The sequence below is a fragment of the Kogia breviceps genome, chromosome 5 (genome assembly GCF_026419965.1).
Source record: "Kogia breviceps isolate mKogBre1 chromosome 5, mKogBre1 haplotype 1, whole genome shotgun sequence".
NCBI lineage: Eukaryota > Metazoa > Chordata > Mammalia > Artiodactyla > Physeteridae > Kogia > Kogia breviceps.
The window spans coordinates 1,429,945-1,448,551 of record NC_081314.1 but is presented as its reverse complement, the minus strand read 5'-3'; the positions used below and the strand labels follow the sequence as shown (position 1 = coordinate 1,448,551).

Genomic DNA, 18,607 nt, shown 5'->3' with positions numbered 1-18,607 from the left:
GTCCGGGAAGATCCCACGTGCCGCGGAGCGGCTGGGCCCGTGAGCCGTGGCCGCTGCGCCTGCGCGTCCGGAGCCTGTGCTCCGCAGCGGGAGAGGCCACAGCAGTGAGGGGCCCGCGTACCGCAAAAGAAAATTAAAAAACAAACCAAATGGATTGAATATTGGCGGTTCTGTACGGTTCGGTGAAAGGTAGGTTTACTGTACAACTCATAGCTTAAGCTTCAGGGCTCCTCATCTGCAAGGACACCTCTTAAATATTTGCTTTTGTGCCTAATTTTTTTCTTCGGGGGCCTCCGAATTGTACAGGCTTCAGGGCCCACAAAAACAGGATCTGTCCCTGGGGTGAGTAGCCCTTGTGAATCTGGACGTTGTTCATTTGTCACTTTAGGGAAAATCCACGTCGGCCGTGACGGTAACACGTTTGTATCCCTGGCTCCATCGCTGTGTGCAGGTAGATTTTCCTTTTGAACTGCAAGATGGAACATCTGTGCTGAACAGGTCAGCGTGTGAGTTGGGGCCACTGCAGAGATGCAATTCGTGGTCAGATCAGAGAGCTCTCCCAATATTTTATGGTAGTGACACAACTTCAGAAGCCAGATCCTGCCACAAGCAAAGATCTTGGCAATATTATTACTGGCGTGGATACTTAAAACTATGTGTCCAGAGGACCTGCTGGGCCTTAGAGAACAGGGGCCTGTGGAGTGCAGGTGGTGATACACACTGCAGCTTGGAAGTCCTTTTTCAGAAGCTGGGTCATTGCTTGTGTTCAGCCTATTGGGGTTTTTTTTTTTGATACCAGTCATGCCCATTTTGGTAAGAGAAATGAAAAATCTCCTTTCTCCCGTTAGTGAAGGGGGCAGAGCAAGAGCCTTAGATGGTGTGTCCCTGTTCAACAGGTATTCAGATTTCAAAGTGAGTCTCTTTCATTTTAGCTTGTACTTTGGTTTACCTGTGAAAATAAATCTCCATGTTAGATATATCGCTATAAAAAATTATTTCTGTTTTGATAACCATAAAATGTAAGTCATGATTTTAATTAGAATATGTTTCCTGAAAACCATGGTGGCATGTTTTTCACTCCTCTCTGGAATTGTTCTTTGCATCGTGTGGCCATCAGTCCACTTCTCATAGCGTATAAATGGCTCTAGAGAAAGCTGTTCGTCAGTTCCGATTGTTGAGTAACAGCAGTTCTCCAACAGAGTGTGTTTTGGGTCCTAAGAGTCTTTGGGCCTCGATAGCACTGCCGTGTGCCAGGCAGGCTTCCGAAGGAGCCTGGACCCCAGCAATCACTTCTTTTCTTGGTAGTTGGTTAGCCTTGAGAAGGTTGCTAACTAAACCTCTCCAACTCATTTCTTATATAGAAAATGGGGATAAAAACCATAATTGGTTAACCCTGAAATAAGTCATTGTATGTAAATTATAGATGAAAATTTTATTATTTAAATTTCACTCATTTACAACATTTAAATCTCTTATGATTTTATTTAAGTATTTTCATTTCTGTAGTAAGAGGCTATTCTGGACATTTTTGTCTATTTTTCATTTTTAAAACAAAACTCAGAAACTTCTCAGCCTGCATTAAATGATAAAGAAAGAGATATCTTTATCCTTCACATTTTCTGTTTTGTTTTTATTTGAAACGCAGTGTTTTAATTTGGAGAGATGCCTGTGTAATATTCGATCTCTGTTATATTGCAGCTAAGAACGGTCAGCTTCTGCATGGTAATCCTGTGTCTGTATCATAATAACATACATTACAAAAGTTTATTTAAGTTTGAAATACTCATTTCAGATACAGCCTTTTTAACATTCAAAGTTCTCAGAAGATTTACAAAACCTATTTTATTATGTAAAGCCTGCTTGTTGAATTTCCAGCATTTGGGCTCCAAGAGTGACTGACTCTCAAGTGCTAATGCCTTCACGTGCTACCCATGAAAGAGTTTCCAGTCTTAAGAAATCATAAAATTTTCATTTTTTTTTTCTTGAATAAACAAACGATCAGCGTCTGAATTAAGTACTGATTAAGTGTGGGGCATTGCTAAGTGCGGCATAATCAAGACTATTTTCATTGCTTCACTTTTACCTGATGAATAATTGTAGCTGTAGGTGACGGCATATCTAGTGGAGGCTGAGGTCACGACGTGCTCAACATTTGACTTAACAGTGTGATGTCTGGTCCTCTTTCCAGTGGCTCAGGTTCTTCACTGTTTTCCAGTAAATGTCACCAAGAAGCCCTTGTGTGTAAGAGGATGCTATGTGAAAACAAGCAGGCAGGGACAAGATCATTCTGATTCTGGGTGTGTGCATTTATCAGTGGCTGTTCCTAGTGAATTCCTGCCTGCTTCATAAAGAATTGTTCACTTCAGTCAACACTTGTGGAGCCTCCTGTTCTGCCAGATGCCTGGATTCTAGAGCATTTCAGCTGGTGGCATCGGCCCTGTGGCTCTTGGTCCTCAGGGGCCAGTGGCGGCCAATGGAACATCTCCAGTGTGTGCACAGAGGCCTCCTAGAGCAGGGCACTTCCCCAAAATGGGCGGGTTTGGGTCACGCTGGAGGTGATGGGCCTATAGGGCCCCTGGTGAGAATCACAGGTGAGGAGGAGAGAAGATGGTAATGGCCTTGGTGTGCCCGCTGGGGAGTTTTTACTGTTTACTGAGGGCTGGGTGGACAAAATGGGCAATTAAGTAGGGGACTGACGGGGTGGTCTGGGAGGTGACGGTAGAATGGTGTTTGCCTAAGAGAGGAGGCGAGGATGGTGAGCGGTGTGGGGCCATTGCAGTAACACAGCCAGAGATGATGGGAATCCTGTAGGAGGCCCAAGAGGAAGGACTTGAAGGGTATTTGGAACCTGCAATCCTGAGGACTTGGCAAGAGAGAGGGAGGCGTTTTGTTTACCTCCCAGCTTCTGCCTGGTTGAGTGTGGATGGTGGTTGTATTAGCCAGGGTGTAAGAGAAACAGGTTGGGGCTTAATGAGGGAGATAAGGAGTTCAATTTGGGGCACATTTGAAATGACAGTGGAGCCTGAGGGGAAGGTATCTAGTTGAAAGGAGAAAAAGATTAGAATTCCAGAAAAATCTTGACTTGAATGTAGATTTGAGTCATGTACGTTCTTGGCACAGTGGGTTTAAATGAGATACGAAAACTTGTAGTGATGGTTTTTAAGTGGTGGTGGTGGTACCGGTGGTGGTTGTGTTTGCCTCCTGGGGGCACATGGAATGTGTTTTCGGTTGCCCCAGGACCTGGGGACTCTCTTGGCGTTAGTAGGTGAGGGCCAGAGGTGCAGACGTCCTACAAGTGGTAGAACTGCCCCAGACAAGCATGAATTGTTCCACCCAAATGCCCCTTGTGTCCTCCTTGAGATGCACGGATCGAGCAAAAAGAGAAAGAAAACCAAAGTCAGAATTTTGGCACAGAAACATTTAAGGAGCCTACGTCGGGGGCGGTGGTGGATGGGGACAAAATTGAAGCATATAGGGTAAGAAGAACTGCCAGGACTTTTCTCAGGCCCCTTGGCTGTGGAGGGTTTGGCCCCTGTCTTTAATGCCTTCCTGTCACCCCCCTGTGTCAGTGCCATGGGCAAGGCAGCTGTTTGCTTTGTAGTCTTCTTTAAAGGCATATGCGGGGAGGCAGCCGGAACCCTACTGGTTCTGTCTTTGACCCCTCCTACAAAGAGTGCGGCCCTTTTCTTTTTCTTGGGATGATTAGAACTGTTCAGGCAGTCCCAGTATGCCTTTGGTCAGTGCCAGGGCAGGGCCTTTGACCTCCCAACTCTGGACCTACTTCTTCTACCTTTGACTGTTTTAACTTCCCTCTGACTCAAATGCATGAAATCTCCCTGGATTCATGGTCTTTCTGTCTTTTAAGGCCCAGAGATGTCCTAAAAACCTAATCATCCCATGAAAAAAAAGGAGTATTAGATATCTTTTGTTTAGAAATGAATAAGCTTAATTCATAACTAAACACCACACATTGTATGTTCTTTGATATTTGCATATATCCTTTGATTATTTTTTTGTTCTGCTTTTATGTATCTGTGTTCATTTAGAATAATTTATACATAGTTGCCATATTAATAGAAAAAGACCTACAAGTATGATTAATTTACATGAATTAGCAACAGAATGATCTTATTCAGTAATTCCATTTGCTTTTAAATTTAAGATCTGTTGATGGTAAAAGACTGATACTATGGAAAGGAGATTGCCTTTTGTATAAGACTGAATATTAATCCCACTGCTGTGTTTAGAAACATTAAGGTCTAAGTAAGGTCTTTTGTATTAAAATGTTTTCTGCAAAATGAAAACTAGATGAACCTCTGTTTTGATGTTTTATAAAATGATGTGTTTTTAATCTTAATTCTGAGTTTTCATTCTAAACATCGAGATTATGGTAACAATACTTCATTTGCATTTTTTCAATAATGGAATATACTGTTATTTGTAACCTCTAAAAATATGCTGCTAAAGAACTTTGCAAGATGCTTGTTTTTCTTGTTTCCATTACAAAGTTAAAATATTGGTATTTCTTTGGGAAGTAATTTAAAGCTAAAACTATGCTGTCTTCAGTTTCTGCAGAGCAAAATGAAAATATCCATCAATGTGCTTTTGTGTCCTGAGGAACTGAATTTGTTCCCAACATATAATGAGCAGCTAATGCCAAATTCTCCAGTTTCTGCTTTGTGTGGAAGGGTAAATTACAGTAATAGTGAACAGACAAAATGAGAACTTGCTTCTCCAGAAGATTCTTTTCCCTAATTTAATCAGATTACATGAAAATGGAAATGTCATGGAACACTGGATACTGTTAATGCACGTTTTAATATTATTTTATAAAATGACTTCATATTATAAAAAATGACATTTTACTCAAATAATGGCACAACGTATCTGCATTATAAAGTGTTTTCTCTATGTGGTAATTAAAATTCTCAACTTTAATGCATTGACCGCAAACTTTCAGAAGTTTTGTAATGTTAATATTAGCATTAGTCTTTCTTGACTAGTTCGTAAAGCTCAATTTTAAAAGAAAAACATATTAAATTTAACTAGGCCAGAGAGTATGGAATTCCTTATGTTGTAGAACCTGTTTAATTTTTTTCCCTGAAGTAATGGCTGTTGCCGTTGTTTCTCATTAGCAAATGTTCTTTGCTTTCACAATATCCAGTGTAAGTTTATTTGGTACCAGGTTTACCACGTTTATTTGGTAACTAAAGCAATTACCCTGTTTCACTTAATGTAACAGAGAAACTTTCTTCTTTCTAAAACCAAACTTCTTTAGCTGACATTTGAAAAACAGTGACATTCAGAAGCTACTTTTATGACATTCTGTGACTTTTTCTCTATCCTGAGATGAATAAACAAAGAAGTTCATTGGAAATTCACCTCAAGAACTCTACGATAATGTGGGTATTTTAGTCTACCTTGTTCAGCTTTTACCAATAACTGGTGTCTGAAGTAATAAAGAAATAAGTTATTTTAAGTATCATTTCAAGTAGAGACATAGGGAAAAGACAACAAATGTCTTAATAGCAGATGCAGTCCTTTTAGTAAAGACTGAAGGAAAGCAGGCAGGGGGGGCATCTGAAATCTTTGTAAAAGTTAGTGCAAGACAGATGACTGGGTAGACACCTGCCCTAATATTCATTCCCTTCTGAAATCCCATTAAAAATGATGGGATAGTCAGTGCACAAAGGCACAAAAAGCTTTACAAAATTAAACAAAAACAAGAAAAGAGACATCAGGAACAATATTTTGAAACCTGAGAAACATGAATACTCTCTAAATATTTCAGGAAGTCTGAGAAAGTTTAACTCTAAATAGTTGGTAGTGAGGAAAGCCAAGAAGGAACCAGATTTAAACCCCAGAACCTCTGAAAGGTGCAGGAATTGATGAAGTTGGGGTAAAGGTGTGACTAAAAACATGAGTTTTTTTGGAAGCCGGCTTGAGAAATAGGCAGAGCCCAGACCCTGTCTTCAGCACCACACGCACAGCTGGAGGGTACCCTGCGTCACCCCAGCAACGGGGCAAAATAGATGAACTCTGGACCGGGAGATCCAGCCCCAAGTGAGCAAGGGACCAACATAGAGCAAACGAGGATATAGTGACAGTCGACACCTGCCCCAGTCCCCTCTTGGAATGGTGGTGACCAGGAGTATGTGTAACCTTCACCCTGTTTGTGTCAAATGGTGACTGGCCTTCATTCGTTCAAGTTAAGTAACATTTCTTAATTTCCAACAATAGTATTTATATTCGAATACGTTATTATTATTACTATTAAGTTTTGTAGGAGTACAGCACAAATATATAAAACCTCCAACTTTAATAAATACATCCATTTCAGTAACATGTTAGGCAAGTACTTATTAACCCTAAATCTTAAGTGTCTGCCTCTGTCTCATGGGGATGATAGTATATCTAACCCCCTAGGCTTGGTATAGAATTAAATAAGAGCTTAGCACAGCACTTGGTAAGCTCTCAAATTGCAGTGGTTTTGTTGATATCGTTACTGTCATTTTGATCATCTAAATCTGGTACTCTGAAATGTCTCTGGATTTTGTATTTATTGACTTTGGTGTGTATGTCCTCTAGATTAGCCTCAGCTGGCATTGGTCCAGGACTAGGTTAGAGAACAGGTCTTGTTTTAGGAAGACCCTCGCGCGATGGTTTGCATGAGTTTGTACTTAAAGATGATTGTGGCAAGTTTTATGACACTGTAACGATCGTCTTTGTTTTGACTTTGAATGAAGTAACAAATAAACGGGTCCCTCCCTAATCATAAGGTGTAGTTAGTCATGACTTCGTTTAGGACTAAAACCTGTGCTGTTTGCTTCCTCCCAGCCTCGTGTTTGCTTGTGCGTGGTAGATTCCTTGACCCAGGACTTCAAAACAGGCCCTGACATGCTCCGGCTGCTAACTGGGCCATTCTCCTTGTTATGTTTTTTGCAGACATTTGGGCAATTACATGCTTTTTTGCCTTTTCGCATTGCTTTCGCAGGCTCCAAGAGTCTGTGGATTTTGAGTTGTCACGTGGAGATTTAAACTTGGATAATGATCCTGGTTGGGACAGACCAAAGTGTTACCGAGCTGAGTCATTAACTGTTATCAATCTTAAACTAGAGTAGAACTTTGTGGAAAAAGAAACAAGGGCTGGGGTTCAGTTGCTGTATTTCATCTGCACTGCATTTGCAGCTGTGGATTTTGAAGCATTACATGGATTTTTGACTCTGCCAGTTGTAAGTTAAACAAGCGTAGGACCACACAGTTTTTCTGCCCGATGGGAAAGGCTTTAATGTAAACTTTGTGATTTAGCCAAGTTAAATCTCACACTTGATTTAAGAGCAAGGAAGATGGTTGATGAATTAAGTTTCAAAAGCAAGCTCTTTCAAGCTTTCTGATTGCTTGTTTATTGTGGGATGTTGTCTCTAATTGCTATGCATTAATCTTTAGCCTCTGGACATCAATTTTGTGTTTTTCCAACACTTTTCGTATTTCATCTGATTTAATCCTTTAGAGCATCCTGCAATGTACCATCATTTCCCTTTTGCAGGTGAGGAGACTGAGACCCCAATTAATTATATGAATTTGTTTAAGGTCATTTGCTTAAATGGAATTGAAACTAGTGAGTTTTTTGATTCTTCAGAATGCATTCCTCTAGACCATGTTTGCAAAAATACACATATTTTAAGTACAGTTAAGATTTCAGTCTAAAGAACTAAATTTCATTTTAGGCTTCTGTTAAGGATTACTCATCTGGAAAAGAATTAGGATCTGCTCTTTTTGATGTACATCACCCATGAAGCTAGTCATGGAGAGTGATTAGACTCTTATCTCATATTTGAAAGTTTTTGACCCATTAGAATATGGAGACCTTAAAAGCAAAGAGCAGCTAGTTTTCTGACACAGCTCCGTGGCATGTCACAGACATCATTGTCTTGTCATTTCCCTGTGGACATGGTTCCCTAAGTGAAGGATATTTTCCAGTTTCTTTATCATAAGCAGTCTCTGAATGTGTCTCCATGGTTGAAGTATTGCAGTATTCTCTAGAAACAAGCCAATTGATTATGAAAGTGCTGTATGTAGTTCCTAGCTCATCAGATGCCCTAACGTTCAACGCTATAGTAAAATTTAAAAGACATGAACGTTGCTTACAGTAAACTCCTTAAGCTACTTTTACAGTGATTTGAGGAAGAAAAGAAAGTGCATGTTTGGGAACTGCTGACTGAATTCAGATTATAATCTTCTGCGTCTTTGAAAAATCTAATGTTTCCAAAATAAACTTTCGTAGAAAGTGAGTTTGCAAGTCTTTCTTAGGACTTAAATGAAAGAATTCTTTCTCCCTTAGTTGGTAATGTAAATACTGAGAAGCCTCATGGCAAAATGTTTTATTTTTGAAAATGTCAACTTTGTGTTAAAAGCTGTGAAAATATGATTTTATTAAAAAATTCTGAAATCACTTTCCATATGCTAAGAAGACAGGTGAATACAGTTTTAAATATTAATTCAGTATATGATTACCATACTCTGAGTCTAACTTTTTAAGAATGTGGAGTAAATCATCCAAGCCTTGTGATTTTAGATTTTACAAGTATATTTATAGAAAAATATCTTGAGGAAAATGTGTGTCATGAGTGGTATTTGTTAAAGACTTTACCCGATACTTTATCTATACAGTGTTTTCTTTGGATTTCAAACAGGTTTCAGGAAATGATTTGAACTTGGAAAAAAGTTTGGTGGAAAGGTTCCATAGAAATGTCAAGACTGGCTAAGATTGACCTTGTCACTTGTGGGGGGATTCAAACAAAAGTCCCTTTGTAGCAAGAAAACTGTCTCTGTATCGGGAGTTCATTGGAATTTCTCTTCTAGCAGAGAAGTGATACGAGCAGCCAGAACAGGGCACAATAGTAGTGTTTGTGTTTATCTGCTGAAGTTGTCCTGCCGTTGTAACTCCCTATTTCTTCTCTTCCATCGTGTGCATATTTGATGTCCGACACTTAGTTATATACATACTTAAGGTATGCATTTGTGTATATACGTAGATATCTTTGAAAAATCTGCCAGGAATAAGATGTTTTCCAGGACATCTTTGATAGCCGTTCTCAACAAGTTGAAATTTTACTTGAGTCTGTCCTGTTGAAAAGAGATGAGAAAGGATTAAACCATGAAATCATTCTCTTGGATTTCACTAAGTGACATTAAGTTAAAAATCTTTTCAGGAGGAAAGTTTTTTAAACACCTATGTACCAAAATAGAGTTACGGATGTAGAAAATAAACTATGGTTACGGAGGGATAAACTGGGAGATTGGGCTGGACATATACATACTTCTCTATATAAAATAGGTAACTAGTGAGGACCTACTGTAAAACACAGGGAACTCTTCTCAGTGCTCTGTAATGGCCTATAATGGGAAAAGAATTTTTAAAAGTGTGGATATATGTATTTGTATAACAGATTGACTTTGCTGTACCCCTGAAACTAATATAGCACTCTACCTCAATAAAAATTTTTTAAAAATCTAGATGATTTAGCTATCTTATCTTTAATTTTTGGAGCATCTGATAGAGTCCTTTGAAAGTTCATGTTTTGTGGGTTTTAAAACACCATTAAATATGGGCTGAGTTTGGTTTACCTAGTTTGTGTTTCTGCTGTCCCTGGGGGATCACTTGTACTGAAATGCCTTCTGTTTCGAACCTTTGGTTATCCCTTTATCCCTTTTTCTTTTTTTCGTCTTCCTGGCCAATATCCAGTTTACTTCCACAAAATATCTTTTCTGGTCAGAATGTCGTTTTATCAATTTAGAATATCAGAATGTTACCAATTTATCCTTTTATTAATATCTCTGAGGGGTATACTAAATGATTTTCTGCTGTTTGCTCCCTTTCTTTCCAATTTAGGGAGGAGGGAAAATATAATTCTTTAGACTCCAGACACTCCTCCCCTGCATACTGTTGAATAAAATGTATTCTTCTGGACTCTCTGAAGACCCTGTATTTGGAAACTTAGATGTTCAAATTGGAGAAACTTTGGCTTGCCTTTGACTGTTTTATTGCAGAATTTCTTGGCATGAACTTATCACCAACTTTGAACTCTAGTTTTCATTGATCACATTTCTCTTTCCTGAGACCAGAGCAAGGAATCCTCCTGACCTCATTCTTAGGAAGATCACTTCATCCCCTCGGTGTATCAGCTGCTAAGTGAGCACCGAGCTAATGGTGATCAGAATATCTAAAGAATCTGGGCTTCCCTGGTGGCGCAGTGGTTGAGAGTCCGCCTGCCGATGCAGGGGACGCGGGTTCGCGCCCCGGTCCGGGAGGATCCCACGTGCCGCGGAGCGGCTGGGCCCGTGAGCCGTGGCCGCTGAGCCTGCGCGTCCGGAGCCTGTGCTCCGCAACGGGAGAGGCCACGACAGTGAGAGGCCCGTGTACTGCAAAAAAAAAAAAAAAAAAAAAAAATCTTCAAACACATATAAAACAAGGTTGTGCATTGATTGATTGATGAAAACGCTGTGACCAGAGGCTGATAGGAGCCTAACTCTGTATTTCCACGTAGGACTAACGGTTCGGTGTTTGCTAGTTCAGTGATCAGAGTGACTTTGTAGAACACAGCTGTCATGAATGGTGAGAACGGGCAAAAGACATTGAGAACTTCAGTGGCCAGCTCCTTGCTAGCTCTCCAGAGGTACAGCGGAACTAATTTCAGTTAGATGTGAGAGAAAAAAATACTCTCAGGAATGAAATAACTCAGGACTGTGAAAAACTACAATTAAGCTTTAATGGTTTATTCTAAAACACTGTAAAGATCGAGACTTCTAGAATGTTGCGAAGCGTAGTGTTACTGACAGCGTTAGCTTTGTGACTAAGGTGCCGTCAGTCTGCCTGGGTCCCCATCCCTGCTCTACCTCTTGCCCTGTGCGACCTTGGGCGAGCTTCCTCGCATCTTTGTCTCTCAGTATGCACGTGTGCAAACTGGAGATGATGGCAATACCTACTTCTTTGGGTGGTTGTGGACATTAAATTAGTCAATACATGAAAAGCAGTTAGGATAGTTCCTAGTATATAGGAAGTGCTCTTTAAATCATTAGGATAACTGCACATCCTTGTTTGCCCAGGATAATTTCAGTTGTTGGGTGTAATTAGGAATTACTCCTTTCTCACTCAAGAGGTGTCCCAGTTTGAAGGATAAACTGGGTGGTGATGTCCGTCAGCTGTGAGAATGATTCTTAATCAGCGGCTACTTCTGCAAATACAAGCTGCGATGTTTAATTTCTTTTTCCTCTTCAAGGACGAAGTTGAAAACTGACTCCTCTTAGTTTTGGACAGCTGCTTGGAGAAGAAGAAAAGGAGAGGGAGGGACAGGTCGAGGGTTCAGATGTGGCCCGAAGCTGGGTGACTCTTATTCATTTTGTTTCCTGCTCTGTGACAGAGTGGTCCAGAGGCTGGTTCTGGGACTAGAGTAGAGAGGTCATGTCTTCCCCACTGGTCAGCTTTTTCTCCAGGAGCCAGGAAAGACTTCTACGAAACACTACCGGTCAGGGGATCTAAGAGATCAGCGTCTTGTTAAGAAAGTTCTCGGGAAGTTTGTCTTAAATTTTAACCTCAGGAGAAGAGTCAGGGCGCCTGTGGCCTCCATTTGATGTCAGCAAGTAATACTGGTGACTTATGTCATCACTCCTGAAGGATGCCTAGGACCCTCCTTTCTTCTGGAGATCTTTTAGGAAAAGCATTACCTTTCTAGCTGAGATGCTGTAAATACATCGTGATACAGAGGAACACAGATGGAGTGATGAGCTTTTAGGTGTCCTTCTTCTCTTTGTTCATTCACTGTTGAGCTGTATTTTTTAAAAATATACTTTACTTTTTAGAACAGTTTTGGGTTAGAGCAAGATTGAATAGAAAGTGCAGAGATTTCTCATACACCCCCCAACTTCCCACAAGCAATAGCCTCCCTCATTATTAATATCCCCACCGGAGTGGCCCATTTGTTACAACTTATGAACCTCCATTGACGTCATTATCACCCAAAGTCCTAGCTTACGTTAGGGGTTCACTTTTGGTTCCCTTTGGGTGTTGTACAGTCTGTGGGTTTTGTCAAATGTGTAATGACTTGTATCTACCATTACAGTAACATACAGAATGGTTTTCACTGCCCCCAAAAATCCTCTGTGGCCTATCTGTTCATCCTTCCCTCTCCCCAGGCCTGTAGCAACCACTGATCTCTTTTTACTGTCTCCGTAGTTTTGCCTTTAACAGAGTGTTGAGTTCGGAAGTAGTTCTTTGTCTCACATGCCCTGTACCTTTGGAGGTGGCCGTGAGCCGGCAGAGGCATTGTTGAATAGGCAGTTTGATGTGTAAGTCTGGATTGGGGCAGTTTGAAGGGTGAAGACATATGTGCGAGTGGTTGACCCATAGATGGTATTTCAAGGGATGGTGCTGGATGCGGTTACGGGAGATGCGGGAGAGAGCGCCAAGCGCCAAGCCCTGGGCTCTGAGAGATTGGGAAGACGGGTTAGAAGCTGGCAAAGGAGACTGAGATGGAACAGCCAGTGGGGGTAGAAGGAAACCCAGGAGAATGGTGTGCTCTAGAAGCCAGGTGGCATCTTGGTTTTGTTGTGTTTCCCTTTCTGTCTTTATAAAGGAAAAAAATCAATATCTTAAGAATGACATTAGCCTCTTGTGGAATCCTTTTGAGGATCCATGTTTTGCACTACGTCTGTGAGATGCCGAGTGCTGCACAGGAAGCAGTAGATGAAGTTGCACTTCACCGAGTAAATCAAGGATGTACCTTCAGAACCCCCCTGTCTCGCTGTGGCTTTTGTGCCTAACGGAGGATTTTCAGAGTAATTGGCATCGCTTCCAAGTGGAGAAAAGAAGGGGAGAGAGCTGCACGCTACGTGGCAGTAATGCTGCTGCTGAAGTTTCACTGTGGCAGCGGACATGGATGTTTCTTCCGGGCTTTCACTTGTTTTCTGAATGCAGGAAGTACGGGTTGTGTTTAAAAACAGGTTGGCTTAAGACTCACACGTAGCACAGATACATTCTAAGGGGGAGCATTTCCACACCCATTTCTTTTTACAAAATGAACCATCCAAGGGTTTCCCTGGTTATTTGTAGTGATTTGATTTGCAAAAAATATTAGCTTTATGAAAACATCTGTTGCATAAATAAGCTGCCTGCTTTTTTTTTTTTTTTTTTTTTTTTGCGAAGGTGCCTGCTTTTATAACTTCACATTGTTGTGTCAGGGATGGGCTGTGCTTTACTACTGTTGACTTTGAAGCAGAATGCTTATAAGGTTCATAATTTTGCCCTTGTTTATACCAATTTTCAAAATGCAGTAGCCAACGTCAACATCTGAGAAAAACTTAAGGTTTTATAACACATTTTACTTTTTAGAATGTGGTGTGTTCAGCCAGGTGCTATTAATATCTAAATATGCCATGGCAAGAGAATTTATGAGTAAGGTTTCCATGGATTCTTTTCCCCTCTTCCCCCAGCCTGTCTAAAAATTCATTATGGACTTTTGCCAGCATGCTATAAATAATTGGACTTAATTTCCCATCTAGTTTCTTCTGGCTCAGATTACAAATAGAAATTAAAAAGACTTTTCTACTGATTTCGACTCACAGAGATTGCATTAAGATTATGAAGTGATGGCTGGGTATAATTTTTCTTCCTTTATTCCTTCTGTAATTGAACTGTGAAAGTTCCCGATTAATTACAGTTCTTACAGAGATATCAGTTATTGCAATTTGCAAACTCCAAAGCCTTTATAATGAAAGACAAACATGTTACCGCTATACATTTGTTAAAATTTGATACTAATTGCAGCAATTAATTCTTCCTCACCGTTTAAATAACACTTTGCGGGCTGATAAAAGCTTATATTCTTTATTTTTATATTAATATGTCTCAGGGGCAGGGGTTGATTCGTGCATAAAAGTATCTCTGAGGAACAATATGTTACTCTTCTTAGGAATTAAATGAAAACCAGAGATTAGGTAGGTTTTTGTTTTTTCCACACATGTGGACTCTGGGCTTGCAAGATCCTGATACATGGAAGCAAAAGTTTAATGAGTGCTTAATAACTTAAGGTGCTTCTAAACAATGCATACATTTAAGGGGGCAGAAAAGTGATTTCAGAAACCTTTTGACTTGGACGGAAATCAGCATCTTCTCAGGTATCCCTTGGATGCTTTGTCATTTGATGATGATAATAATGACAAAGTCTGTCACCATTTATTCAGCCCCATGTGCCAGGTACTGTGCTAAGTCCTTTCTATACTTTGTGTCATTTAATCCTTGCCATGATCTATGCAGGAGATAAATCTTTTTTAGTGGATGAGAAGCACAGAGGTTGAGTAAATTGCACCTAAGTAATCAGTACTCATGTACTAAGGGAGCCAGAACTCAGAGCCAGATCTGACTCTGGAGCCCTCTCTAGAGGGGGACAGCTGCAGATCCCTGTGTTGGCAGCCAGGTCACGGAGCTGAGTCAAGCAGGATGGGTGCGAGATGGTCCTGAGTGCTGGTGGTCACCGTACACGGGGGTGTGAGTGCCGTCGCGGCCACTGTGGCTGTTGTGGGGATGTGAGCTCAGTGTTGAGATCTGATTATTTCAAGAAAAGTGGGAAATCTGGGTGTGTGGGTGCAGTCTCTTGATTTTTAAGTGTTGGGAGATAATTCGGATTTTCTTTTAAAAATAAATTTATTTAATTTATTTATTTTTGGCTGCGTTGGGTCTTCGTTGCTGCACGCGGGTTTTCTCTAGTTGCGGCGAGCGGGGGCTACTCTTCGTGGCGGTGCGCGGGCTTCTCACTGCGGTGGCGTCTCTTGTTGTGGAGCACGGGCTCTAGGCGCGCGGGCTTCCGTAGCTGTGACATGAGATTTTTAAAAACATACATATGTAGGGCAGTTTCAACCCATCAGCCACCGATCTGAGACCTCTGGTGGTCACTTTGTTGGTTTGATCATTTGTTCTGAATTAGCCTGATAAAATCAGTGCACACGTGCACCTCGTGCCCGTGCACAAGGTCACACACTTGAAGTCCCTCAGAGCCCCTCTCTATCAACTTAGCAGCATTGGAGAGGGAGGAAAGGGGAATATATATTAATGTATTGAATATTAGGGTGAATGCTTTCACCAGGATTTAGGGAAATTAAGCATAGGGACTTTCAAATATACCTTTGTCTATAATACTATGTAATTTGAGGCATTAAGAAAATACAGTTGTATAATTTTCAATAACACATGCTTATTTCTTTTTATGTTTTCCCTCTGTTAAAATTAGATGGGTACTCAGTTAAATAATACTCCTTTGTCAAATTTTTGACATTAGAGCAACTAAAGGATCGGGTCAATTTGCCTTTTTTATAGTATTAACGTGGGAGTAAAAACAGTGCGCCCTTTTTAAAAAAAAAAAAAAAAAGAACAGGGAAACTTATATACATATACACACTTTTTTTTTTTTTTCCTGGTTAAAAAAATTAAGAAACTTGCGTTGGCTTCTAGGTATTAGTCTGGCAAGGAGGTAAGGCAACTACTGAAAACTGAGAAATGCTTAAAATTAGGAAATAGTTCGATAAGAGAAACATACCTTGTATAAGCACAGAAAAGAAAGATGGTGATGGAGAGTATTGTTAAGCGGAGTCTCTGGAGGTCCTAGATGGTGTGGAAGAGCCCTCGGCGTGCAGATGGGCGTTTTACCAGTGAAGCGTCTCCTACTTGTAATGCTTCAAGAGTTTATTTTTTTAAAAAATTGAATTTACCACCCTGTGTCATAGAGTAGAGGGTAAAGTCCAGGTTTTGAAAGTCTAAGAAACAGTGACGGCCTCCCTTTCATCTTGTTTGAAAGGCCTCTATAAAAGGTCATGGTTAGATTTTTGACCTCTCTCCCCACACCTGCAGCTACACTTCAATCAAACAGGTCAAGTCTGGCTTGGCCCGCGGCCTGCACATAGAACTGAGAATGTGAAAGCTGCTTAGCATAGGCCATTTAGACTATTGGAGAGAAGAGAGCAGTCATGGTGGTGACCCTTTTTACCTAGAATGCCCTGTGTTCATCAACTTTCCAAGGAAATGAAATCCTTCCCTCTTCTTTTCCTGTTTATCTTCAAGCCAACGTTAAAAAACGAAAAAGTATAAGGAATTAATATACGGAAACCTGAAGATTTATAAAAGAAAAGCAGACCTTAATAAAATTATATTTTTCAAAGGTCTTGAATTCTTTTATAATTCCTAGAGATAAATTCTGCATACTTTTTTTTATAAAGCTGACTGCCTCCGATTTATTTAGTGTATACTGATTCATAATAATAATAAAACCTACAAATGATCTTTTGTTTCAGAAACGCCTTTCCGTGGAGTAATTTCCTGTCGCTGAATTATGATTTTTCAGTTTACCCCCCCCCCCAAAGAAATTATTTATGCTGTCTGTTTGTTTCAGAAAGGAGCCAATGGGGATTTATTTTACATAGCTAAAAGCTAAGGACAGCCTGTTTCATAGAAAGGGGTATAAAACCACTTGGAAACTATAAAGCACTATACAATGTCTAGTTAAGCTGTCAGGTGTAATCACAGATAACAATTCTGTAGGTGAAATTTACGCCGGCCTTGTTAACACAGGTGCCCAGGCATTTTCAATTTCTAGAGAAAACTAGAGACGCTGCAGACACCTTCAGCAGTCACAGGCCTCCGCAGGACTTGGATCCTGCAGTCCGGCTCTCCAGTAGCATGTCCCTTCCCTCCTACAGGTGTAGCCGCCCACATTCCTTTAAAATTCGAGACCATTAGCTTATGAAGCGATCCCAGTGCAGCTCTCCCTTGAGTAAACCACAAGTAGGCAGTTTCTGTCGTCTTTCTCAAGTCCCTGCAGCTAGCTGGCAGCCTGCCCTGCTTCTGTGGCAGAAAGTAAGTGAGGCCGGTTGCGAGCTACTCTTCGGTGAAGTGACCCAAAGCAAGTGTATATATATATGTATCTTGGTGAAAATCTAGATTCGCTTTTGATAGTCGTTTACTGTGAAGATGTCAATTAAAATTAAAAAAGAGGGAAAACCAGAGAATGACAAACTCCCGGCAAACTGTAAGTGGTCACCTCTCTACAGTCCAGCCACTGTGTATCCTGGTGAGTGACGGTGTGGTGATCTGGTGTCAGCGTTCTTAACAAGCAATAAAAGAAGGTTCTCTGCCATGACATCTGCAGGATGTAGGTGGGTGCAGGCAGTAGGCTGGCTTTGTTAAGTGGCTCAGAGAGCTGGTTAGGAAGGAACCGAGAGGAGGAGGGCATCGTGGGCTCTTAGAGGCAATTGTGTGGTTAGAAGCCAGCAGGTAGAGGTTTGGTTTGGACAGCTGGGTCTCATTGATGAATCAGAGGAAGTGGGTGAGGGGACCAGAGTTTTTAGAAGGGGTTTTGGTAAGTTCTTTAAAAGTGGATTGAAACAAGGAAAAAAAAAAAAAGAGAGAGAGACAGAGAATACCACGGAGAGCAAAATACCATTGCAAAAGATGTGTGTTTGGGGACCAGGGTTTTGGTAGAGAAATAAGAGGAGGGAGGGGTACGGGTATAAAACAGAACACAAACATTGGTGAAGTGTGACTGCTCCTGGTTTATAGGTTACTGCCTGGCAGCAGGCCATGTAGATTTAAGAAGTACACATGCCATAGAAATTTCTTTAAGGGAATAGAAAATGTATTTTGCAGTCCTAAATTCACCATCATTAAAGACAGTTAAAGCCTGCCGGCATCTTGATTGCGGTCAAATGCAGGGTAAGAGTTTTGGATCATTTTGACTCTTCTGGACTCCGTTGCGTCATGGATGCTCTTTGAAAGCCTTATGGGAGGATTTAAAAAAAAAACAACCTTTCTTAGCTTTCTATAAATGAACCTATTCCTCACCCTGACGAGGGAGTCTCTATGGTGAGGAGGCAGAAGGCTGACAGCTGTCACTTGGATGGAAGGCGTGAGCAGCGGGCCGGGGCTGCTCTGGTGTGGACACGCTGTCTGTCGTTCATTCCCCGGTGCGACTGGGAGACTCTGGCTGGACTCCCCCCCACCGCAGCCCCACTGACCCTGCAAAGATGCTTCACATTCCCACATCTCTCAGCCCTTCAGATCCACTGAGTGGTTTCAGATTGCGTTCCTGGGGGCCTGGAATTCCCTGAAGGCACTTTAGGGTCAGCCAAGTTGGGTGTTGGTCCAAACAACTGGACTCTGGGCCTCCTGACCTGGCCTGAACCAGAAAAGCGCTCGTTTATTTAAACCTTGGGACTTTTCGTAAGAGTCACTTGAAAAGAGATGAAACACACACAGAATCTGCTCTCTGGGAAAGGAGGAAAAGAGAGGGGAGCTCTATACATGAACAGAAGGCATGGATATCAACGTGTTCCCCTTCTGTGCATTTTCCAGCTGCTGCCCTTTTTATTAAAAGAGCTTTATTGAGAGAATGATTCACATGCCATACAAAGAACCCATGTAAGTTGTATAATTTGGTGGGTTTTAGTATATTCATAGATTGAACAAACATCACCACAATCAGCTTTACGTTTTCATCACCGCAGAAAGAGACGCTGCACCCATTAGGGTTCACTCCCCATTTCCCCCCAAACCTCTCCAGCTCTA

General features: G+C 41.1%; 1 protein-coding gene across 4 annotated transcripts in view; it reads left to right on the top strand.

Annotated features, from left to right (window-relative positions):
• The window catches only part of ARHGEF26 (Rho guanine nucleotide exchange factor 26), a 144,275-nt gene that overhangs the window by 39,194 nt on the left and 86,474 nt on the right, over positions 1-18,607 (top strand). The gene's annotated exons all lie outside the window — the stretch shown is intronic.